This window comes from Wyeomyia smithii, chromosome 2, assembly GCF_029784165.1.
Source record: "Wyeomyia smithii strain HCP4-BCI-WySm-NY-G18 chromosome 2, ASM2978416v1, whole genome shotgun sequence".
NCBI classification, from domain to species: Eukaryota; Metazoa; Arthropoda; class Insecta; order Diptera; family Culicidae; genus Wyeomyia; species Wyeomyia smithii.
The window spans coordinates 220375661-220401981 of NC_073695.1; the positions used below are offsets into that span (position 1 = coordinate 220375661).

The 26321-nt window shown below is 37.4% G+C and overlaps 1 protein-coding gene across 42 annotated transcripts in view; it reads left to right on the plus strand.

Annotated features, from left to right (window-relative positions):
• The window catches only part of LOC129722556 (protein muscleblind), a 745426-nt gene that overhangs the window by 641703 nt on the left and 77402 nt on the right, over positions 1-26321 (plus strand). The window lies entirely within an intron of this gene.

The following is a 26321-nucleotide window of genomic DNA, read 5'->3' on the forward strand; positions in this document are numbered from 1 at the left end:
TGTGCCAACCGGGCGATTAAAAATCGTGCTTTATTACTGCCCGGTTCTGGTCTGAGCTGTAAATGATTTACTTTTTGGCTTATGGTTAGATGAAATTGCCGCTATGATCCGTCTACAATTGCTTCATAAATTGTTTCTCTGACAACGGAGGATCACTTTTGTGTACAATGACATTTCATCGAAAGATGTTCAACCGAAAATCTCGAGTATCCACATGTACTCCAAAACCAGTGAACACTCTCAAACAACATGACAAACACCGTTAGCGGATCTTCGTAATATCTAATCGTATTCATTTTTATTGTTCTCACCCGAAAACCACTACCACCATCGCCACTTGTCGGGGTCGTTGCAAACTCGTCACGTCCTCAACATCAGCCCCCGTAGAAGGCGGAAGTCGCAAGCATTTGCTGCTCCGTCCGTCAATGGTACTTTTCGCATACGGCAGTGACAGTCTAAAGCTACGAGTTTGTCATTATTAATTTAACGACTGCCTGCTTTTTTCTGTGCTTCTCCGATGTTGACGTCCGTTTCGGCGTACCAAATGGCGCCCAAATAGAAACATAATCGTTAAGAAAATGGCAAACGGTTCATGGACCTGCAGTCTGGCCACATAAAAAGTTACAGTTTACAGCTGAGAAAGATAGTCGTTCCGCAGCACGTATAGGCTGTTCCTTCTCCTGCTTTTCAGCCCACCGCCACAAGAAGGGGGCGTGTATTGAAGCAGAACAGGAAAATATTGCATTCTCGATAGCGCCAATGATTATCGCCTTCGGAAGAAAAACGAGCCATCATTGCCAAGCTACGAGTGTATCTGCTGCGACGTAACAACCGTTTGAAATTTTAATATTTCGATAGCTCAGGTGGATAAATCCTGCTACGACCAGACTTAGACCGATAGCTGAACGCTCGCTGTCGGCAGTTGGACGGCCATTGAAGACGGAAAGTTACCCCTGATGACAGTAAATTAGCCTTTTCAGTTTGATTTTTCCATTAAACAACGGAAATTACTCGACAGCAAAACATTGATCCTGCAAGGTAATCGGTTTTACCTTTCACTTTACAGGCGGTCAGATATAGGAAAATGCAATTAGACCATTCCAGCCTTTCAACGTTGTCAAAGCCGGTAGAATTGGCATAACGTCAAGTCGGTGACTTTATGCTTACTCGTTGTTCTTCGTGCCTTCCATGGCGAACTGCTGAAAATAGGAATTTTTCTCCTCCACAGTAACAAACTTTAAATTATAGTTCATACAGTTCCAGTCCACTGAATTGCTCGAAAAATACACATATTTAACTGTCTATGAACACCCTCAATATAAACATATCATTGCGGTTTAATATAATTTTCCACCATCCAGCTGGGAAACCGCTTTATCCCCCATCCCTTCCTCACACTCGACAAAGAGCTCGACATTATTCCAGTGTCCTTTCGGACAACAGGACCGTCGTGCGACAACGACTGTTACCAGAGCCAGGCACGATAGCTAGTTAACCAGACCAGCAGTTGGAAACCCAAACTCCCCCAAAAGATAATCATCATTACGACCGCATCACGTTTGTAACGTGAGGCGTATACATAAAGCGCCGCTGCACACGGATTCATCGTAACGGTAAACCACGTTCAATATTTTCTAGGAGGCCCTCAACCAGGTTTAGACCGCAAAGCTATACCAGCCTGGTGGAGAAGGCCGTTTTAAACAGGTGGGCTGAGAAGGGGGTACCGACTGGCCATAAACCACAAATGGAGCGTAGGAAAAAACTTTTAACCATCGCTTGGTTAAAGGCATCCCGGCTGTTGGTGCACTGCATGCTCCAGGACATTAAATGCACACGGACTTAGACTAGAGACTGATTGACCATGCTGGGTGATTCCTCAGGCCAACGGAATTCCGCCGCAGAGAGTGTGTCGGTTTGTTGGATGCAGCAAACCTAGCTTCATGTTTGGCTCGAGTTTTGAATGGAAAACATACTCAGAATTTAAAATCACACATCAAGGCAATTACAAATGAAACTGTTATCCCATTCTCCTAAATAAATGGCAAAATCTTATTCTAGTTTTGCCCTGATGGTACAAGAATATTAAATTCCTTTCTTAGGCCAATTTAATTCCGTCCTCGTCAAGCCTTGCGAACTTGTTCAATTTCCCGTACCAATTATTCTATTCGGAACAATAAAAGAGCAATCGCTCCTGCACTGGTTGAACGCATTTCAATCAAGCTTCTTCCGTCCACGGCTAGTCTAGTGGCCAGCATTCTAACTGCGGAGGCAAAATAATCAACTCTCATTTTCAGTGCATTTCTCCTGCTTAAGAAAGGAGAACAAAAGACTCGAAATGCCATAAATTCCCATTAAAATACCGCCTTCAACAGTACCGACACTTTCACCCGCCTTACGGGCTCCAAAACCAGGCGCACTGAGCAGCTTGGCGAACGACACGATGAGTGTTTCCGAAGCACGGTGCTTCCGAGGAACGAGAGAGACCCCTTATTCAGAAGCGTTCTACTCCCACCAGACTGTCTCGTTATTTTTCATTTCCCTAATATTTCCTTCCCGCGTCTCCTGGCGGTGGCTCAAGCTGCCCAAATCATCCTGTGATTTTGTTTTTTTTTCTCTCTCTTGTTTTCCCCTTTTCCCTCGAAAGCGCAATCGAAAGCGAGATCCCAGGCGCCACCGAGCGCAACATTCGCTAACCGTCCGATTCGCCGGATCACCACAATCATACAAACAATGCAATGCACATGGATGAGTCTGTTTGCATGTTACAAACAAACAGTTATGGACAACCCTTGCCGTCCGGAAGATTACAACTCGGATACAAGTGGATCCCGGAAAAATAACTACACCCGAGCCGTCGCGCTGCTACTCGTACTAGCGACTCTCCAGCTCGCTGGACCCAGCCAGTAGAGCAAATATTTATAAACTTAAATAAACTGTCTTGCTCACACTTCTCATCCAACCGGTCGGTCGAAAACAATAGGATTCTCGTGGGGCTAGAGAGCGATGGAAAACTATAGTTTTTCCTCGGTCATCAAATTTGTTGTTCACCTCCTCCTCAGCAGCTAGCCTAAGCTGGTGGCAACAATAGTTGCCGTACGGAGAACTATCTTGCGAGGATAACAACGACAGTGCCGATGACGACGACGCTGGTAATGACGATGATGATGATGGTAGTGATATTGGAGCCAGTTTTCCTGGAAGTGTTTGTTTACCCGTTTCATAGCATCGGTTCAGGCTGGGGCAAAAAAGTCAGTGTCATTTTTCCAGTGAAACCCATAGAATTTCCACCGAATGTGGCAGGGACAACACAACGTCGAAGTGGAAAGTTATTCATACTATGTTTTGCTTTCGAAAATCATGCGGTTTGAAGGCTTAAACTTTGCAGATTTTTAACTGTTACGGTTTACTAGGTGAGTTTTTTCCGAGTTCGACCCAGGAGATTCCAGGGAAAACTTTGAGCGTTAATAGGACGAAGAAAACCTCTTATATTCTTCTATGTTTACCATAGGTTTTGGATGAATTCTACTTGAGAGGTTTATGGGAATAATATAATTGGTCTGGAACGACAGGTTAATAAAAAGAAATGTTATTAAGCATCATCACTAGAATAATTCCTGAATTATTCAAAAATCACTCTCGAACATTTTCGAAATAGTATTAGAAAAATCTCAGAGTATTTAAAAGAATCATTTCGGCAATATCGGCAATTAAATGTCTCTAAAAATATTTTTAAAAATTTCTCCAATTATTACAAAAATGTTTCTTTTAAAAGATTTTCCAATAATTCTGAAATAGCTCTAAAATTATTCTAAGTGAATGCCGCAGTAATTGTAGTAAATCGTTTTTGAAATTTCTATAAAACTGATTTAGAAAAAAATTGTTCAAAACTGAGTCTGAAACGATTTACAAATAATTTTGAAAGAATTCCTAAAATGTTTCATAACGATTTAAAATTTATTGTTGTTGATTAGCAAACTATTCTGACGCGATACTAGAAAATTTCAATTATTTTGAAATAATTTAAAAAATGATTGAATATAATTCTATAGTTATTATATTATGATTTTAAAAGACTTTCCCTATAACTCCAGAATACGTTTAAAATTATTCTAACGAACATATAATAATAAAAAGTTAAAATTATAAAAAATTAATCATATTTCAATTAAAATATTGCTAACCCACTTTATCCCTTCTTTCTGATAGAACTAGAATAACGTGACGATCAATGCAATTTTTTCCTCTAACGAGCAAAATGACGGATCAGGCAGACCCCCGCCATGAAACGGAGCAAATAATAATCGGAAAGTGCAATAACTAAGGCATATGGTGGAGGTAAAAAGGAATTGACCCTTTCTATGTAGTTTTTAACGACATTGACAGTATGTAGCAGAGCATGGTCATGCAACAAAATCATTTTCATTTTGCCCGGGCAGTCCTTATGACTCTCTTTTTTTTTTGAACGCGTTGAAGAAAATGTTTCCTTTTGAAAAAGAATTACGTCTTACGGCAACATATATGGGAGTACAAATTGAAAAACCTAAAACATCGAGAGCGTTACGAAAATTGTCCACCTTCAAAGGCTTAAAACTTAGTCGTTTTTGAACGGATCACCTTTATTCTTGAAGCCATCGATTGGAAAACTGCGTCCACCAAAATGCAAAAAATTGTGATTTTGTGATACTAACTATTGTACTATTGAAAATGTTGAGCCTTGTTGAGCGCATGTTTCGACCAATCATCAACAGTATAGAATCGCCTATATCCTCTTCCAAGATGGTCTGCGATATTGTTTATGAATAAAACGATAAAAGCGGTCCAAGATTACTTCCTTGAGGAACGCCAGATGTGTGTATGTAAATCGTCGAGATGTGTAGGATCCAAGTTTGACACTTAGGCCTCTATGATTTAGGTACGATGGCAAACATTTGATCAGTTCTCCAAATACGCTCATTCTAGTGAGTTTGTGAAATAATATTCGATGGTTAATTTTATCAAATGCAGCCTTCAAGTCTGTGTATGCAACATACACCTGCTTTCCCTATTCAAAATGAGCGATACAGTCCGAAGTGAAATAAAGCAAATTGGTTGCCACAGAATGACCATAATAAAAACCTTGATGATCAGTAGAGATGATACTTTTTGTGTGAAACAACAGATATAGCCGATTACTGAAGCAAGAAGACGGCTGACTCTTACTGGAAACTGACTGTAATTTCTGAACCATATGTTCAATCTTCATAAAATTCAAAAGTTGAGGGTTTTTAGGTAGACCGTTCATTTGAAACCAATTTTGTTCAAATCGGTTGTGTAGTTTCTGAGATATTGATGTTTCGTGATTTTTACATTTTGATACATAACCTCTAAACTAGAAATCAGATTACAACAAAATTCAATAGGGTCTTATAGGGCAACTAGATCTTTCATTTGCAATTGATTTCATTGAAATCGATTCAGCCATCTCTGAGAAAATCGAGTGAGATTGGGAGAGCGTTACACACACACATGCAAAAAATGCTCAGCTCGTCGAACTGAGTCGAGTGGTATACGACATTCGGCCCTTTTGAGCACTTTTATACCTTTAGTTTTTGCAGTGATTGCTATACCTTTCTAGGAGAAGGCAAAAAGTGAAATGATAGAAATGACTTTTAATTCCAACTTAAATCCTGAGCAAGGCCGCAACATTGAAATAGTACAATATCAAATTTAAATGATGTTGAGGCCACATATTTTGATCGTAGCTATAGTTTTAAACAGTCTGCGGGTTTAGTTTCTTTCTATAACTTTCAAACCACATGTTTAAACATTATGAAATTCATTGTTTAAGGGTTTGAAAGCCCATTTATTTAAATTCAACTATGTTCATAGCTTCTAAGATATAAAAGCGTTTTTCACATTCTGACGCAGCGCCAAAACTAAAAGTTTGATTACAATGAAATTCAATAGCAACCTAAGCGGCAAATGAACCCTTCATTTGACACCAAGATAGAAAGAATCGGTCAGACCATCTCTGAGAAAAATGAGTGCGAAAGAAAAGTGCACATATACACGTACACACCCACACACAAACATATACACCTATACATGCATATATGCAAAAAATGCTCGATTCGACTGAGTTGAGTAGTATATGACATTCGGCCATTTCAATCATTTTTCTACCTTTTGATTAGCCAGTGATCGTTAGGAGAAAGTCATTATGTTTACTTTCATTATGTGATTTCACATTTTTATGAACAACGGACACAGTTACAATCCGATTGCAATGAAAATCAATAGCAACCTATGGGGCAACTAGACCTTTCATTTGACACTAATTTTGTGAAAATCGGTTCAGCCATCACTGAGAAAAATGAGTGAGTTTAAACAACCTCATGATATCTTTTCTTTACATAACTTTTGAACCATATGTTCAATCATAACGAAATTTTAAAGTTAAGGGTTCTGGGGACAGCCCAATCATTTGAAACCAGTTTTATTGAAATTGGTTGTGTGGTTTCTGAGATATTGATGTTTCGTGATTTTTACATTTTGATACATAACCTCTAAACTAAAAATCCGATTACAATGAAATTCAATAGCAACCTATGGCGCAACTAGGCCTTTCATTTGCAATTATTTTATGAAAATCGGTCCAGCCATCTCTAAGAAAAGTGAGTGAGAAAAAAAAGTTGCACATACATACACACACACACACACACACACACACACACACACACACACACATACATACATACATACATACAGAAAATGCTCAGTTCGTCGAAAGAAGTCGAGTGGTATATGACATTCGGCCATTGGGACCACTTTTATACCTTCGGTTTTTCCAGTGATTGCTATACCTTTCTAGGAGAAAGGCAAAAAATGTTATTAAGCATCATCACTAGAATGATTCCTGAATTATTCAAAAATCACTCTCGAACATTTTCGAAATAATTTTAGAAAAATCTCAGAGTATTTAAAAGAATCATTTCGGCAATATCGGCAATTAAATGTCTCTAAACATATTTTTAAAAATTTCTCCAATTATTACAAAAATGTTTCTTTTAAAATATTTTCCAATAATTTTGAAATAGCTCTAAAATTATTCTAAGTGAATGCCGCAGTAATTGTAGTAAATCGTTTTTGAAATTTCTATAAAACTGATATAATAATAAAAAGTTAAAATTATAAAAAATTAATCATATTGCAATTAAAATATTGCTAACTCACTTTATCCCTTCTCTCTGATAGAACTAGAATATCGTTACGATCAATGCAATTTTTCCTCTAACGAGCAAAATCACGGATCAGACAGACCCCCGCCATGAAACGGAGCAAATAATAATCGGATAGTGCAATATCTAAGGCATATGGTGGAGGTAAAAAGGAATTGACCCTTTCTATGTAGTTTTTAACGACATTGACAGTATGTAGCAGAGCGTGGACATGCAACAAATTCATTTTCATTTTGCCCGGGCAGTCCTTATGACTCTCTTTTCTTTGAACGCGTTGAAGAAAATGTTTCCTTTTGAAAAAGAATTACGTCTCACGGCAACATATATGGGAGTACAAATTGAAAAACCTAAAACATCGAGAGCGTTACGAAAATTGTCCACCTTCAAAGGCTTGAAACTTAGTCGTTTTTGAACGGATCACCTTTATTCTTGAAGCCATCGATTGGAAAACTGCGTCCACCAAAATGCGAAAAATTGTGATTTTGTGATACTAACTATTGTACTATTGAAAATGTTGAGCCTTGTTGAGCGCATGTTTCGACCAATCATCAACAGTATAGAATCGCCTATATCCTCTTCCAAGATGGTCTGCGATATTGTTTATGAATAAAACGATAAAAGCGGTCCAAGATTACTTCCTTGAGGAACGCCAGATGTGTGTATGTAAATCGTCGAGATGTGTAGGATCCAAGTTTGACACTTAGGCCTCTATGATTTAGGTACGATGGCAAACATTTGATCAGTTCTCCAAATACGCTCATTCTAGTGAGTTTGTGAAATAATATTCGATGGTTAATTTTATCAAGCAGCCTTCAAGTCTGTGTATGCAACATACACCTGCTTTCCCTATTCAAAATGAGCGATACAGTCCGAAGTGAAATAAAGCAAATTGGTTGCCACAGAATGACTATAATAAAAACCTTGATGATCAGTAGAGATTATACTTTTTGTGTGAAACAACAGATATAGCCGATTACTGAAGCAAGAAGACGGCTGACTCTTACTGGAAACTGACTCGACTGGAAGTCGGTAGAGCACCAGTTGATTTCAACGCAGCAACGCTGAACTGGCGACTCATTCGATTGCAGCGTTCCATAGCAGACGGATGAACCGGAGGACTGCACAGCATTGCTGAAAATATCCGGATATGTTAGTATTTTTTCCGGCTCTGTCGCATCTCGTTTGCTTCCAGCCATTTGGCGATTACTAATAGCGTGTGTCTTGTTTGCTAGCTTGAGAATAACAAGAGAACTAAAACCATCCCGTGTCATCGGTAAATGGCAATCTAAAATCAACGCTTCCCTTCAAGGTTACCAATCAATTATTTAATAGAGAGAGTTGAAAGAATGTAATTTACTGCTTCGTACCATTAAATTGATCAACCCCAATCAAGTGCATTCCTTAACCTTTTGAAAAAAATACATTGACATAAAACTGGTTGTCGTAATTCTCCGTTAACTTGCGGTCATGTTTTTTAAACAACCAAAGCAAAGCCTTGGTGCTACATTCCGATTCGGAACTTGACCTACTGTTTCTTATACACAGACTTGGCAACTAACTGTTTAGTGTACAGGACAATTGCGGGCTAGCGCTACGATCCTACTGACACTAATAGTCTCTCCCGAGCCGAGACTCGAACCTACGATGACTGGCTTGTTAGGCCAGCATCGTACCACGAGACCATCTGGGAGGTTATAAACAACCTCTTCAACTAATTTTTATAGGCGAAAAAACAACGCTTACCGTTTCTTGGCTTCGAATTATAGGGAACTCAATTTTCTTGTTCTTGAATCATCTCCAAATCATGTAATCGCTTGGAAATGGTTTTGGGGGTGGCTCCTAATGCCGAAGCTAGCTGTTTCTACGTTTGGTACGAATCGAGCAATTCCTCCAATTCAGCGTCTTTGACCTCCTTTCACGCGAACAGTCGGTTAAAAAACTAGGTTAGTGTCTCGAAAGCGACGGAGTCACTCACGGCGCGTTGTTTCACTTAGAGCAGCATTTCTGCAAACTTTTTTTAACGCTCGATGCACTTCAGCCGTTGTTTTTTGGAATGAAAGTAACACTTCCCGCAAATTACAATTTTTTGACAAAAAAATAAAACATTTTCACACACCTGAATGTTCGGTTCATCACGTATTAGATATGTAAAAATCGACCAGCACTCAGCACTGCAAACTTTCACTGTCATGAAAGGATTTTTAGTTGAAATTGAAATCTTCGAATTTAAACTCTTAAACGAAGGAGCTGAGAATGAAAGAGACTTTCAGCTCCAATCAGTAGACAGTGATTGTTGGCTAGCAGCATTACTGTGATTTCGCACACGCTGTGTTGTTTAGTGATGTTTATGCTGTTGAGAATGTAGATGCTTGTACAGTTCATCGAATTCATGCGATGAAATGGCTCAAATCAAATAATTTCGATACTAAATCAGACATCTCATTTCTTTCAATAACCGGACTTTCGAAAATTGACACCGCTGAAGGACGTGTCTTGAAACAGTGAAAAAACGGTTTCAATCTAATAGGTTTTTTATAAGGGTTCCTGCTTATAAAATGAAATCCAGAAAAAGAGACTTTGACTCTGAAATGAATCCAAAATGGTTTTAAAATGATTCACATTTATTCTGTACCTATTCTAAAACGATTCTGAAATTCAATCCCCATGATTTAAAAGAGTTTTGAACATGGCTCTTGAAAAAAGGTTCCAAATAGTACGTAGGTCTATACGATATCAGAAGCTTTTTTAGAATACATGTATAACTGTTAAAAAACCAGTTTTATAATATTTTTTTAACGGTCGTATCCCAAGATCATTTCGAACTTATCCTAAAATAGTTCATAAATTATTCTTAATGATTTAAAAATGGTTCGAAGAAAAACAAATTTTACTAATTTGTAAATAATTATCAAATGATTGTAAGCAGTAATATTTTTCTGGAACTTGAAACTGATCACGATATCAAGGAACCACCAACACACCACCAACAATAAATCACCAACATCAATCTTACTTATTTTACAAGTAAAACAACTAAAACATATCTGTACCGTCGACCGGTTTCGAGCAAAATTGATTGCAAAATTGAAGTGATTTTCGAATAATTTTAAAAAATTTAACGATTCAAAAAAAAGATACGTTAACTTCAAGTAATATGAAGTAATATCAAACAGAAAATCATTGCAAGGTATTTTGTGAAACTCCAAAATAGTTATAAAAAATCACCAAACTAAACACAAAAGGTTCCGGAATGAACCGAATAATCCTGCCATGATTTAAGAATTATTTTTCAATGATAGATGAAGCTAATTGATGTTTGAAGGCATTAAGTTTCTTCTTCTGATAATTTTAAAACATTTTTTTAGTAATACTGTTTTAAAATTATCGGTTAATAATTTTGAAACAAGTCCAAAAACATTTAAAAATATCCAATATAATTCTAAAATGGCTTAAAAATAAACCATTAATGTTTCTTTTGTTCTTTCTTCTCCTGGAGTAATTTCTGAATATTACTGCTCCGTAAAACCAAAAAAAAATAGGAATCGCAATAGGTCCACAGCAAACAGAGTTAATGTACTCAAAATCGCCCCAATCAGTGTTGACGATAAGCTTTAAAAAGCATCTTGACAAGGAACGAACAAATAATATTTTCCCCTGAAGATGACTCTGACCAGTGACGAAACGTCGGATAGTATAAAACAAGTCGTTTTAATTTTTTGTGACTGCTCAGCCGAAAGTATAACATAAGTACACAACATCCCAACAGTCGAATACTTAGCAAAATTTATAAAAAATAGGATTGAAATTATTTCAAAATTTCCCTGAAATAGTTAAATATAAATTCGAAGTGATTTTCAAATAATGCTTTTTTTTTCTCTTTGTTGAATAGCCATACAACGTCTAAAAAATGGTTTCAAATTAATTTCAAAATATTTCTAAAATGGCTTTAAAATAATTTAATAATAAGTAATTTATTCTAAAGATGTTGCTTGACACCTTTTCCGCGGAGAGAAACTAGATTTTACCTTGAAAAACGATTTTTCAACTCTTATTACTCATCAAGTTACAAAACACAATTGACGCAAATTGAATTTAATGCGTTTGAGAAAATCGATCTGGTATCTAACCATACTTAACAGTTTTATATTGCAAAGTTTCAGGTGTTGTTGGTAAACGCTAATCAAAATTTCGATGTCAGATGATGCCATACGACGAGTAATGGATTATTTGGATCCAAAAAGATTTTGAAAAAAATCTAAGTTCTCGAAAATGTTTTTTTTAAATAATTTGATATCAGTTCTTCCGATTTTATTTCAAACTAATTCTAAAATATTTTCTAACATGATTTCGACATAACGCAAAATTGTTCCTATAATTTGAAAGTGATGCTTAAATTATTGCAGTATATTTAAATGATTAAATGATTAAGAGATGTTATTTGGAGAGATTCTGAACCAACTCTTGATTATTTTAGAATTTCAGAACAATTTTCAGTAGTACGTTATTAATTGCTGTCATGCTGGGCTTATAACAAGTTTGGAAATCAGATCTTCATTTTATTCATTTTATCCATAAGCTTTAAATATGTTCTTAAATCTTTTGCATCAATTTTGCATCGTATAATATAGACTAGAAATGATTCTTCTTAAAAAGAAAGAAAGAAAGTTATTAAGACATATTTAATAACAAAATATCAAACAAACAAGAAAATAAATACACTTTACCAAATTATAACTCAAACTCAATTTTAACATTTTACTAAGATCTATTGCGGTGTGTCTTCTTTTGCTTTAAGCTTTTTCTTGTATAGACAACTACTATATATATTAATAACTATCGGGTTTGAAACTTTTGGGATTTGTCCCATAATTTCAAACATTGTTCGGTGAACTAGCCCATATTTTCCAAGGTTCTAGGAGTCCCTTATCAAGATACTTATCTGGCATAGGAGTTACCGTGATAAATTTCAACATAGTTGAGAATAAATTTTAAAACCTGAGAACAATTGTGCCAAAATTTAGAAACAGAACAAACAGAATTAACTAAAAAAAAACAAATTTTACTCAAAATCTGAATTGGCTTAAAAGAAAAGAATAGAATAAAATTAAGGATAGACTAAGAAAATCGACTCCCAATGTTTAGTAGAAAAAATTGAAAGAAAAAAGTTGAGGCAGACATAACACCAGATTTGATTTAAATTGTTTCTCCTATTTAGTATAATTCGTTTTATCTTAACGCATTTCTGTTTTTTTTTTCATATCCATTATATTGTAGATTAACTCAATTTTCTCTTGATATGGTGGTGTTTCTATGATTGTTAATCCCTGTTTGCTCTGTAAAATTACACTATCACTATAAATGTCAGTTTCATCACGAAGCTGTTGCAAATTTTTATAAAAAAAAATCCATTTCATTATATCTTAGCTTCGACTTTGTCTTTCAATTTTAACTTAACGTTAAGCAAATTTAGCATAGCTTCATAGCCAAAACCAATTAAGATAATACAAAGAATTGAATAAACCATTTCATCTCAAATAAACTTTTCCTAATTTTAATGCAACCGGAATGAAATTTTCTCTCAGAAGAAAAAAACGTCAACCGTAAAATTCCAAATAATACGCATTTTCTGCGGGTCTATTAGCAGCAACACAATATCCTTCCACGTGTGGAAATAAGTTGCGATATTGCAACGAATTAAAAAATCTAACTTTTTAACGTCATGCAAATGATGCCACAGAAAGATTCCAACCAACCAAGTTAGAGGTACACTAAATTTACATACAAATTCGTTTCTTCACCATATTACATATACACAAGCGCGGAGATTGCAGCTATTGCGAATAAATTTCACCACTTTCACGCAGACACGAAACACAAAACTTTCGTCCTTATACTCTCCATACAGACAACCCCGTCAGGACCGCCGATAGCAGCAGCAGCAACTTCGTGGTGGCATCCGGGATGGATCCCCGAGTATATAGCAATTTAGCAGTAATTAATAACAATTAAGCTCTCCTTTTTATGAACATCGTTGGATCCCTGAATGCTGCTGCTGCTGTTGTTTCAGCAGTGTAGAGATGCGCTCTTTTTGCGCGTTCCGTTAGTACACCGCCTCTGCACAAGGTAATCTTTTTCCTCCCCCGCTGGTGGTGGCTGCTGTCACGGAAGTGCTAGGGAATCCATGTTTTCACCAGGTACACATTTACACATGACGCGGTGAAAGCGTCGAGAATGTTTTTTTTTTTTGCTTTCTCTGTCCCGTCCCGTTTCCACCGCTGTCCGCGCCTTCGAGGATTTTCCCGATCAAAAGATCGTCACAGCTTCTTTGCCATCTCGGCGGTCCGCCAGCCCGCCCGTACATGATAACCCGGTGCAGGGATGTTTCTATCGTTTTGCCTTTTCATTTTGCACCGGATGGCGGTGGCGGTACACATTCATTCATCCTAACGCCAGCCAGGTGATTGTGCCGTAAACTGCTGCGGCGAAGCAATGGAAGCAAAAAAAGAGAGGAGGTTGAGAGTGTTATGTTTGCAGGAAATTATTTCCATTATTTGTTGATATCAGCACGCTATCGCTGCTGCTAGAATCGAAATAGTGGGGGCGCTGCAGGTACTGTGGCGGCTACATTTACAGGATGGAAAAGTTTTATTTGCAACTTTTTTGCGTTCGTTGTCGCAGCACACACACACACACGTAGTCATTTACGGGTGAATGTATTTTTTGCAATTTTCTCCCCGCAAATCGTACACCTTGCTGATACAAACTAACCATGCTTTACCTGGAGGTGAACGTAATCCAGTTGATTAAATTATCTCTGCATTGGGGCCTTTCGCGTGATGTTTTGTAAACCAGATGAGTGGAGGCAATCATATTCGAACTTTTTACAGCTGCGCCGATCAAGTTGAAGTGAGAGTAGGCAGCACAGCAAAATTGTGCTGTTTTGTTGCAAAATACAAGAAAACAAGGTATTAGAATTTTAGCCGCTTACTACATTCTGAATACCAATTCAAGTTCTTCCAAGTCATCTGTAATGCAAATGTGGGATTAAGTTCGTTACACCAAAGGTATTTACAGAGCACGTCAATAACTCAATCGTCCGGAAACTGACAACGAGTGCATTTTACAGCAGCATATTTCAAAAGCGCTCTCGGATCGTCGGTAATGCTAGCAGCCCCAGATGACAAACTAACCTCAATATACTCAACGGAGTGAATCCATCAACACAGATCATCACTCTTCAAATCTTTCACTCTGCCCGGTATTTAGTTATCCAACCTAGCTGTTGTCCTCTTGTGGCTACTTCAGACCAAAGAATGGAATAGGGCTTTGAGAAGGGTTCTTCCAATGACTAAGTTTGCGTTACATCACGGCACGTTGAGAAACGGGTCCCCATTCAAAGATACCCCCCGGCTGTGCTTCGTTTCCGGACCTCGAACAGGGTGAATATAAGCATGCTTTCCACACGGACAACGCAAACATTTGCTTATTTATTAAGCAGCAAGGAAAACATGAAAATTGTATCGTATTACCATGCGTTCTTCTTGTTCATTCGAAAAGGGGCGACCCAGCCAAGGATGACCCCCGCCCACTCGATTTTCGCTCAGCAACATTTCAGCACAACAAACGACAAAACTAGGAAAAGCTTCTTTGTCTGCACATTTACTGCCGCCTGGCCTGCCGGGTCCAAGCAGAACTAGATCGAGATGAGATGGAGATGAATAAAAAAAAATAGCACCGAAGAGAAGGATGCAGTTTGTTGGTGCCGGCGGTGGTGGTATAAATGGTGATGGTGAGGACATAACACAACACAGCACAGACTCTACATGCATACATGAATAACACAACGCAATACTCGTATTTATGACGTCTCTGGAGGGCCATATGATTTCGGTTTGTTTCCTCGCACGGACGACGGTTGGCCGGCCCGTGTCGGGGTTTGTTCGCTTACGAATCGGAGAAAAGTCATGCTATTGTGGAGCGAATGAAGGAGCGCAGCTTATTTTAGCATATTAACGTTATTAACAAATTTAAAGAAATTCGAAGTCGACAGAAATCATTTTTTAATGATGAAAATGTGTCATAATCGTTTTTGATTTATTTTATTCTGCCTCAACGAGAGAACGTTGCACGGAATTCCCGTTTTTTTTATTTGTGTCTTTTTTATGAATGCCTATGACACAAAATGTACTAATTGAGTTGCTCAGAAGGCAAATGATCTCTCTAATCTCTGTCTTGAGCTATGTTTCAGACAACAATTTTGTCCTTCCAGAAAAATATACTCCGTGAGACAAAAAAAAAGTCTTAGTAAAAAAAAAATTACAAAAATATAATTATAAATTATATATCTTAAAAAACACACTTCTTATGAACACCAAAAAAAGTTTACTGAATTTGTGAAAATAAACTAAAATTTGTCGAAAAAAAATTTTTTTCTTACAGTGTATATTTTTTGTGAAGGACAAAATTACTATCTACAACTTTGTCAAAGACGCTATACCGATCAAACAAAACATTTAGATGCAGAAAATTTTTTATTATTAATAGGCACTCGGCGCAGGAAACGTTTGATTTATGTCAGCAGAAAATCCGAGACTTACAGTGTTGGGATTACATATTTATCATATCTTGTGCGGTTTTTGAGTTATGGAGATAAGCAACTCGCGTAAAAAGGGATTTTAGTGTATAATGTCAGACCATCCGACCTTGTATCTGTAGAAATTACAAAGATAAAAATTAGGTAAAACTCATAAAAAAGAGTTTTGATTATAACTCTCTACTCTCATATTGTCATAATAATTATTTATTTCGGTGGGTTAATCCCTATCACGGTCGCCATGTAGAAAAGTAAGGGTCAATTTGGCTAATAACAATCATTTTCCAATCAAAATACCTGGAGTGGGCAATGAATAAATGCTAAAAAACTGCTCCCTCAAATATTAAGAAGTCTTTGTGGTTTATCTGTTTAACTGGCGTGAAATAAAAAATCTGACAAATCTTGAAGGTAACTGGCACTATAGCACCCTTGGTTGTGACAAAACAAACAAATGTTTTGAATTTATTGCATATTTACTGATCAAATATGTATATTACAACAACCAATATCAAAATGTAACATGGCGACCGTAACAAAACACATAACCTGTCATTGAGCGATTACAGCCATTTGATATAAAACATGCAAGAAAAAAAAGACGTAAGCTAATAAGACCTCAAAAATGTTGAAATGTAGCATTAGGCGTCCCACGTCTGTACAAGGGACAATAACTGCAATGACAAACTAAGTAATAATTGATGGTTTATTTCATATAACTAATTCAAGTTGTTACTTATTAAAACTTGAAGCCTACTTCTATTTATTGATGGATTACGCACCAAATCGATCAGGTGTTGGTAGCACCCGCTTAGAATTCAATGAAACTTTGTGGTTTTGTTAAACTAGGAATTTTTGAATACAGTCGCGTTTTTTACGCAGAATTTTTCACGAGGCTTTTTACGCGAATTTTCAAATTCACGCGATTTTTCGCTTTAACGCAGCTTGGGAAATAAAAACGTCGAAGTGAGGACAAACGTCAAAGAGAACAATTTTAAATACTGGTCATAGAGGGTCTGGAATTTTTTCTAAAGCCTTTCTTGATGGTTTACTTAACGCGGATAAGTAATAAATAAATGAATAACCGGGGTTTTTACAAGCTATTTATCCCCCTCGTAGAAAATACACTGCATTTATCAACAATTTATTTTGAATAACATTTGAAACGGGCTGATTTTTTTAATAATAAAGCAATATATTTCAAAAAAAGACAAGAGATAGAGAAATCTGGTCGAGCAGGGGTGGAATTCTTCAAACACAAAAATTTATAATCGGATAACTTTTTGGAGAGAACGCTTACGATAAATTGCCTCATCAAGTACACTGGATTCTCTATTTACGCGATTGATGCGTACGAGCAAAAAAAGAATCACGTAAAAAAATCGCGTAATTTTGAACAAATCGCGTAAAAAATCGTATAATTTGTAGCAAATCGTGTAAAAAAAGATCGCGTCGTTACAAAATCTTTCGCTATGTGGTAAGTGGGTGTATGTGTGTGTATGTATGTGTGTGTTACATCTTCGTTCATGAACGATATTTCCCATGTCATATATCGCGTAATTTCAAGAAAATCGCGCAAGAAAATAAAACCACGTAAAAAAGTCGCGTAAAAACAGAATTCAGTGTGATTCGAAGTTAATCTTTTTATGTGGCACGAAATCAAAAATAGCAATCCTAGGTGTGATAAAAAAAACATCTCCTTCTTTCGTCGTCCTGTGATTTAATCAAAAATCGTATAAAACGAATAAATGTATTGTAGTCATGGTCGTCATGTAACATTATAACGCAACATTTCAACGACAGTTATACCAGCTCACAAACAAAAACTGTGCCTTCAAAAAACAAACTTAATGTAGTATAATGAATGCAGAGAATACTTCTGGTTATTGCCCCAGTAATATAAGATGTTACTTTTTTTGTTACTTTTTTATCTTGTTACGGTCGCCATGTATCATTGGTTTAAAATCACAGAACGATATATTAAATTATATTATATTTGGCCGGCGTGCGACCAGACCGAGCCAAGCGCCATTTTCTTAAAAATTGAGTTATTAGCACCAGTGGATGTGCAAACTGATGATCTATGTTCCATTAAAAAAGGAAATCATTTGAACAGTTCATGGGCGTGTTATAGTAAAAAATCTCTGTTGCATTTTGTAGAAAGAACGAAATTGCGTTCGACCAGAGTGAACCATAAACACAGACATGGTTTCTAAATAATGTGATTGTTTGTGATTTAAAAGCTAACTTTGCGATTTATTTATCTCCGCTTCGGACAGCTCGTAAATACGACTGACATCAAAATTAGATAAATAAACAGCCAGCTGGTTTTCGTAGAGCCGAATTTCGTTTCAATGGGCAATTCACTTTTTTTCAAGATCTTGTTGAGCCAGACCGAACCAAGTGCATTTTATTTCCATTTGATGTTTTTCAAATAAAATTAAATTTTTTCTTGTAACAAACGTCAGGACTACGTCAATATACGTTAAATCAATAAAATTAGGCAATACCCGCTTCAAAATACCAGAGCATTTCATATTGATACTATCTTAACACTTAGCACTTGGTGCGCTTTGGCACCAGGAAATAGAGCAACAGAAATAAAGCTTTGCTTGTCTATCAGCTGTATAATTTTTGATACAGATTGGACTGAGAGATAAAGCAGCGTTGATATCTATGTATTACGTTTGACTAGTGAGAAAACTTAGTTTGTTCAATAGTCAAGTTGATATGTTGTAGTAAATACGTTTGACCAGACCGAACTGAAGACCATTTTTTTTAAATTTTTGTTCGACCAGAGTGAACTGAGTGCAAAGGTGTCAAAAATAAAAACCAAATAGTTTATCAATTATTGATATGTTTCGTATATTTACGATAACAGGACATTCATTAAGCCCTGTTAATTACATGTTTGCATTGAATTAACGATAAGTTCAAACACGATTAATTTAAGGGTGGTCAAACTTCAAATGTTAATTACTCAAAACAATGTGTTTGGCGCTTGGCTCGGTCTGGTCGCACGCCGACCATTTAATAAACTCAATAAACTTGACGACCGCACATTTCGTAGCTGCTCCTCCTTGCTGAATCGGAGCTATTAAAGATGCACAATAAACCACGTACGTTTCGATGTACAACAATTCAATAGCTTCCGCGTTGTATCGATCGATAATGACGCCGGCTACGTCGTTACGGTCGTTATGGTAAAAAATGAGGTTATAAGGAAGGAGTTGTAACAGTCATTGTTGTCGGAGATCGAGTTTACCGCTGCATCTCCACGACTGCAACGGAAAAAAGGGTTTTGTGTCACCGTGGTAAGTGACGGAATCGAAAAATGTCGCGCGCGATGTTTACCCATTACGAAGACGAACGATGAGTATCTTTTTTGTCAAGCAACGCGAACCAGTTATTTGGTTTAAAGTGTTTAAATATTTGTCTAGTAACAACCACGATTTTCCTCGAAAAAGTGAAAGCACTTCGGTACACGTGGTTGTTTGTAGTCATTAGATTGATCACGATATTTATTGACCGAGCAAAACCTCCTGTACCTTAAACATCTGTTCAAAAGCTAGAAAAATCGAAAAATCATAGCATAAGATTCAGGGTAACATCAAAATTTTGATTTCAAATTCATACAAACTACACCAACACTCTCTAGACGATACCAGTATTTTTTTAGGAAACCCTACGTAGAGCCAAGCCGCGCGTCACCTTAGTAATTGGCTGAATTGAACAAATAAGAGCAACGAGCTTTTTTGTTGAAGATTGTGAGCAATAGCATGTATTATAAAGTATAACGAACATCAGTTTTAAACATCAAATAATAACGTTCATCTAAAACACTTTTTTATATGGACCCCACTGCGACCAGTAGTAATTTTGATCTTTTGTGACATTTTTAAAACACTAGGCATAGTCTAAAACGCCAGAAACATGAATTATTGAAATTCAAATAGTTTTAATGATTTTATATCATGTTTTATGAGACTATTTCGCCAATTCGATGAATCAATCCATAGTTTTGAGCAATAACGGTCGCCATGCAATATAATAATTGTTTTTGAAAAGTTTCCATATCACTATTAACTGAGTTTCAGTAAATGATGCTCTTTTGGCGGTTGTTTGTTTTTTTTTTACAATTTTGACTCAGAAGACTCAGAAGATAGGTAAAACACAGCAAAACGACTCCCATGTGGAAAAAATGTACTGACTTGTTCCACAGCAGAGGAATTGAACAACCCTCGTCATTCGACAAACAATAATTGCGGAACATGATGAGATATCTGGCAAATAGACATATTTTTTCCCTTTTTTCCGCTTTCAATGTATTGATATGACGGCTCAAGAATACTGTGTTTGTTGATTTTCGAGGATATTGATTTTCATTGTACTATGAATACATCCTGAATACGTCATAAATCATGTTTGTTTACCCACCGCCGCTTCTCTGTTTTTTCATTGCTCTAAGTACAATGAATGAATCTTCATTTGCCTTATTACCGCAAACGATCGGCAAGCTGCACACTCTAGTTGAGGTTTTCAACGTCCAACGAAAAGCGCAGAAAAACTTCACATGGCATCATATCGATTGGAAAATGAGTTATTTCCTTTGAAGGATTGAGATTTCATTCGAAAATGGATTGGTGACATTGCAGTGTGGGTTGGAAAATTAAATTTCCTGCTCAGCGCAAACGGTTGCACCAGAAGCAGTAAGATCACACACACACACACACACACACACACACACACACACACACACACACACACACTCACAGAGAAACAGAAAGCACACCGAGCTGTCATGCCACCAGAAACCCGATTGGCAAACGTTCATTTATGGTGAACGCAACGGAGAAAATGGATGGAAAAAAGTATTCCTTCAAACTCGATTGGATTTCCTGCTTGTCGTACAAGGAGACCGATGCCAGGTTAAAACCGCTGCCAGCAATCATCAATGTCACCGACATGTCATCATGCAGCCGTCACCGACCGACGGCGTTGCAATGAAAAGCAGCAACGGCAGCATAGAAATGTCCAGATGCAGTCAAAAAAAAATTGAATTTTGCGGCAGCGACCATTGATTGCGATATTTTCCACCACATGTACGTAACGTTTTCTTCGCCGTTGCGTTAGTCCCACGCCTTGTTGATCGTTTATATGAAAGGAGTTTCGACGTTTTGCAAGGTTGTTCTGTTTTTATAGAAACACAATAATTATGTCGAGCACTGACTTTTACGAACGAAAAATGGATTCGTAAACTTCCGAAAAAAAGGTTCTTTATAGACCCAAAAACGTTCGCTGACATTTCACGCAAGTCAGCAAAACCTTGCTGGAAAACATTAAACGATGTTACCTGCCTTTCTTTTGCTTCGAAACAGACGAAACTTTCCACAGTAACGCCTCGAGTACATGTTCCGCTAAGAGCTAATTTATGGGACAGCCTTTTTAATTTGTGTCTCATTTCGCTTGTCGAGCGACTTCCTACTGGATAAACGAACGTTGGAAACAGCAGCAGTGCCGCGAGACACGGCTCGCCAAGCAACGGAAAGCGACGTTCGGACGTTTGTCACACCAATGTGACATTGATGGAATGCGGAATAGTTGGTAGTCCCTTTTGTTCGCTCCCGTTTTCATCGCATCGAGGCGGCGGCGTTCAAGTTCCCTAATGGACCCCGCACAGTTAGGTCCGCGTGTTGAACACACACACATACACACACTCAACAGCCAACCAGCCAGCTGGCCACCGGAACAAAAACGCGTAGCCAAGAGACTGATGATTGTCATAATCATAATGATAATGAATTTTGGTTTTATTTCACCGCGAACGCGAACCACCCACAACGGGTCCACTTTTTGCCGACAGTCGTCTCTGCTCTGTAAGTGGGAAGGGTGTAGGCGGTTGTGAAGAGTGAAACCATCCTCTTTCACTTTCACCGTCACTAAGCGCGAATGTTCGCTTCAGGATCATAATGATGATTATGCTGGTGGTGTGACGACATTTCCGAGTAATGTTGGGCAGGAAAAAAGTGACTACCGGGGAAAGCATGTTTCGGTTTTATTTTATTTTTCCATTATCTCGGCTCGGTAAAAAAATGCAACTGAGCCGACACACGCCGAAACCGAAACGCTGGATGGCTTTCTGGTGGAGGACACGAAAGAAGGTTGGGTTAACTGGCTTTCGCGATGATTTGGTATTCTCGGCGCTTGTTAGGATTATATTTCTCCAAAGTGGTACATCACTGCGGTAAAAGGTAATAAAAATCGTAAATGAACTGGGATGTGTTTTCACTTTTGACGTATCATTCCAACGCGAACGGTACCAAATAAATGGATATGTTATCCCCTCTTAATGGCAGGTGAACTTAGCGAGTTTGAACCTGTGATTTGTCACGTCGCCAAAGATTATACCTGATTTTTACAGCAGCGAAATTTTAATTAAACCTTTTCCAAAAGAAGTTATTCCATTTATTCGAGAAATTTTATACCACAACTTCTCACCTCAAACGACTCAACATCGGAGTTTGTAATTAGTCTTCCGATGATATTCATCTGCACTTGTCATGCTTTAGTACCGGTTATAAAACACCTTTATTTGCTTTCGGTCTTACTCCAATATGACATCTCGTCGCGAACATTTTGCCTGCAAGTGCCAAAACAAAACTTTTTATGACCCACCAATAAAATGAACTTTCGACACACAGCTAAAGGTAGCTGCTACAATAAAACAAAAACAACCAGTCAAGAACGCATGGAAAAAAACGCGCCACCAGGACAGGAGTTGGTCACGTTGAAATTTCGGGTTGAGACAAGTTATATTGGAAATTCGTGTCACAACATATAAACTGCATCGGCTGGGGTCGGAAACCACCCACGCCACACGGGCAGCATCGGCTCACAATCCGATGGATGTGTACGGAATGAAATTGCCCGAATAAAAGGCGAAGAGGCAATTCGAGAGCCCGGACCGAAAACGGTTCCTGCCGAATGGGGCAATCCAAACATTGCCATCGCCGCCGGAATGGGCTCTCACGCCAAGCACTTCACTTTTATGTTGAAGGATTAATAGTACCATAAACAATATTAATATGACAGTTATGAAGGTTTTTCTTCTTCAATTTATGCCGGAGATATTTTTTTCTTTTTCTGCATCTTCCGATTCCGGTTGGGTTTATTTTTGCCGAGCCCCGGTGTGCACTTCGTGCAAAACCGCCGGCGCTGCCGTCGTTGGGAAATTTATTACGACATACGCTTCGGTAAAGCGACCGTTCCGACGGAATCGGGTCTGGTTTTTGTGAGTTGCACCTGTAAGACACGGCACCAGGTATAAGTTAAAGCTAGTTCGCTTTGATGTCTAAAGGTGAACCTGGTGACCTTAACTCGAGTTTACTAACATGCAACTGCAACAAAAGATTTCTACAATTTTTGCAATATTAGAATTTTTCTCAAATTTATTACTAGGTATATTTGTTTGTTGGTAAGGGGGTATGGTAAATAACTTTGGCACGCACTCAATTTTTAACAATTTCAGATGTTTGTTTCACGAAAATGTAGGTATTTGAAAATATATATTTGATATATGTATTTGTATATATGTATTTGAAAATATATAAAATATATACGGCCCTAAAGCACTATTTCTGTGAATTTTGTACCACCTAGTGTATGGAGAAGTGTGTCAAAGTGCGTCAGAGTATCGCATAGTAATTGCTATGTTGACGAGAAACTCATTTAAGTCTCTGAAAAAGTTGTCTAGTTATCTGGGCACCAGTTATCTAGGGGCACCAAAATTCATAAAGCAATAAACTTTCATTTTTTTTCAGTTCGAGCTCTAGAACCAAACCTGTGTTTACCAGTGTATTCTATAAGAACAGATATTGAAAATATTCTAGTTTTAAGCTTTTATTAACATCGAAGCGCCAAAAGCATGTCATGGTTTTAGGCCACTTTTTCCCATGTAACCTCCTCTCTATTTTTATAAAATCAGTGTGTTGAAACTCAAACAGCCACAAGCCTCTCGTGTTTGGTGCAGAAGAGTCGGTCAATTATGATTTGGGTAGTCGCACTCCTGAGAAGATGGACTACCTACAACAATCTTTGCTGCGTTTAATGTCCGCTTTGTTGAACTGTAATTCGTTTATTACCAAATGTTCCTACATGTTTTTTCTTTTGTTAGAAAACCATCTACAATTGATTTGGTACTAACAAATCAAAGTCATTCATGCGGTGATATATTAGTTCATGCCGATTTTGATTCTGATCTTCTTTCTTTAACTTTTTTCGAATACCGTGAAACTGTTCGGAATTGCACTAGTTCTGGGTTTAATCATCACAAGACTAGTTAAAATAGATGTCGTTCCACGATCGTAGAAAACTCAAAAAGCCTTATAGAGCATTAGGTTATTTGAGCAGTTTAACTTTCCTATCAGTTCCAAAGACTCGAGTTAAAGTTAAATCACCAATTATTGTCAATTTACTTCAGCCTCTTATACATTTCAAAAGCATACGGAGGCATCAATACCAAATATCTCGTGATCCTGCCCTGAAAATCATTTTTTAGAATTTTTAAAAGGAAATCAAACATAGATTCACTCCCTTGTCAAACTAAAATTTGATAAGAGAAGTTCAACAACTAAAACCATATTCAAAACCCTTATGGAAGCTTTAGAAATCTCTTGCGAAACGTCAATTTCGCTCCTCACATTTTTCTTACGAACTTAGTGAGACAATTGTGAAGATCACCACTCAAGAAATGCTGAAGAGGCACTGAAAACAAACTTGCATGAAATACTTTCTTTTATCAAAAACATCAAAAACATGAAAGTACCAAGAGATGACAGGATTTTCTATGTCCTCAAAAAGACTTCCCGAAAGCTCTTCAAATTTCATAGCCGAAATTTTCAACAGGTGTTTCAAGTTGGCAGATGACAGGATTTTCTATGTCCTCAAAAAGACTTCCCGAAAGCTCTTCAAATTTCTTAGCCGGAATTTTTAACAGGTGTTTCAAGTTGGCATAATTTCCTACAAAATGGGAAATGCCAAAGTCACTCTTATTTTAGAACCTGAAAAGAATCCAACTGAGGGGTTATTGACCGATTTATTATTTCTCTTCCAGAAGTCAACTTTCTGAAAGAAAAATTCTTAATAGAATGACAACACATATCATTGATAATTCAATAACTGAAAATGAGCAGTTTGGATTTCGCCATAGGGTTAAAATTACTTATTAGTTAATTAGAGTAATTAGAATATTTCGAACTAATAAATCTGAAGATTCTTCCTTTATAGCTGCTCTTCTAGACAGAGAAAAGGCAGTCGATAGTAAATGGCATAAAGGTTCAAAAGCTGAATTGTCTAATTTCAATATCCTCTATACATCACAAAAATGATACACAGTCTGTATTCATCAGGTTTACTATACGGCTTGACTAGAAACATCTAAATTAACCGGAACGGTTAATAAGCTGTAATCTTTCATTTATTCCAGTTTGAGCTTGAGGAATTTGTCAACACAGGTTTGACCATAAATTGATCCATAAATCAAGTAACGCAAAAAATTCCAATTTTGGACCCCCACCTCCCCATATGTAATGAAACGTAACGCCAACACCCCATAAAAATTACCTAACGCTTTAGAAGAATTTGCTTGAAAAAAATCCTCGTTTTTGGAGAGTCTCTCCAGAAATTTTTCGTTACGTTACGCTGATCTTACCTCCCTCCTCCCGTGTGTAGCAAACCGAAACTCTCAAAGATAGCCCCTCTCCCCCTATGAGCGTTACATAATTTATGGATGCCGCCTTACAACTTAAATTGAAAATAAATTACAAAATATAGCTTTTCAACCATTCCTGTGAATTTTGGGGCCTGCAGTCAACTAGGATTTGCGTAAAATCTTCAGAGGCTTAAATAAAGTTTTCCCGTAAGCAAACGTATAAGCGATGAACTCGGCGGCCTTTTGACGCTCGCTAGGGATACCAAATTCTAGGGATGGGCGATACTAGCATCGGTACCAGCGGTATCGATACTAGGGGTCGCGGTGTCGAGTATTTTGGCATCGATACGTTCTAAATGATGATTTTTGAAAAAAAAAAATTGCAGGTCTGATACCGATGCTGTCGAAACATCGATAATCGATACTCCTTCAGTAGATGCTTCGATACCTGTTATCGAAGTTCATTGAAGAATCGCGATACCAAAGTATCGATACTTTCGCCAGTATCGCCCATCCCTACCAAATTCCTAAAAATGGTTAAAATGCGATGCACATTCATATGTTTTCATTTTGGGCTATTGTCGACCATTTGTCAACACAAGTTTAATCTAGAGCTAAAATCGTGAATTTCAGTGACCTTAGTCAGGTGATCACAAGCTCCGTCTCACTTACTTTTCCTTCACACTAAATTCTATAATACATTTATAACCTTTTCTTATAATCAAACTAGCGAGAGGGAACTAGCCTCTTCAGGGATTTATAATGGCTTATACTTGACAAGAGGAACGAGGCTCGATATAGTTGA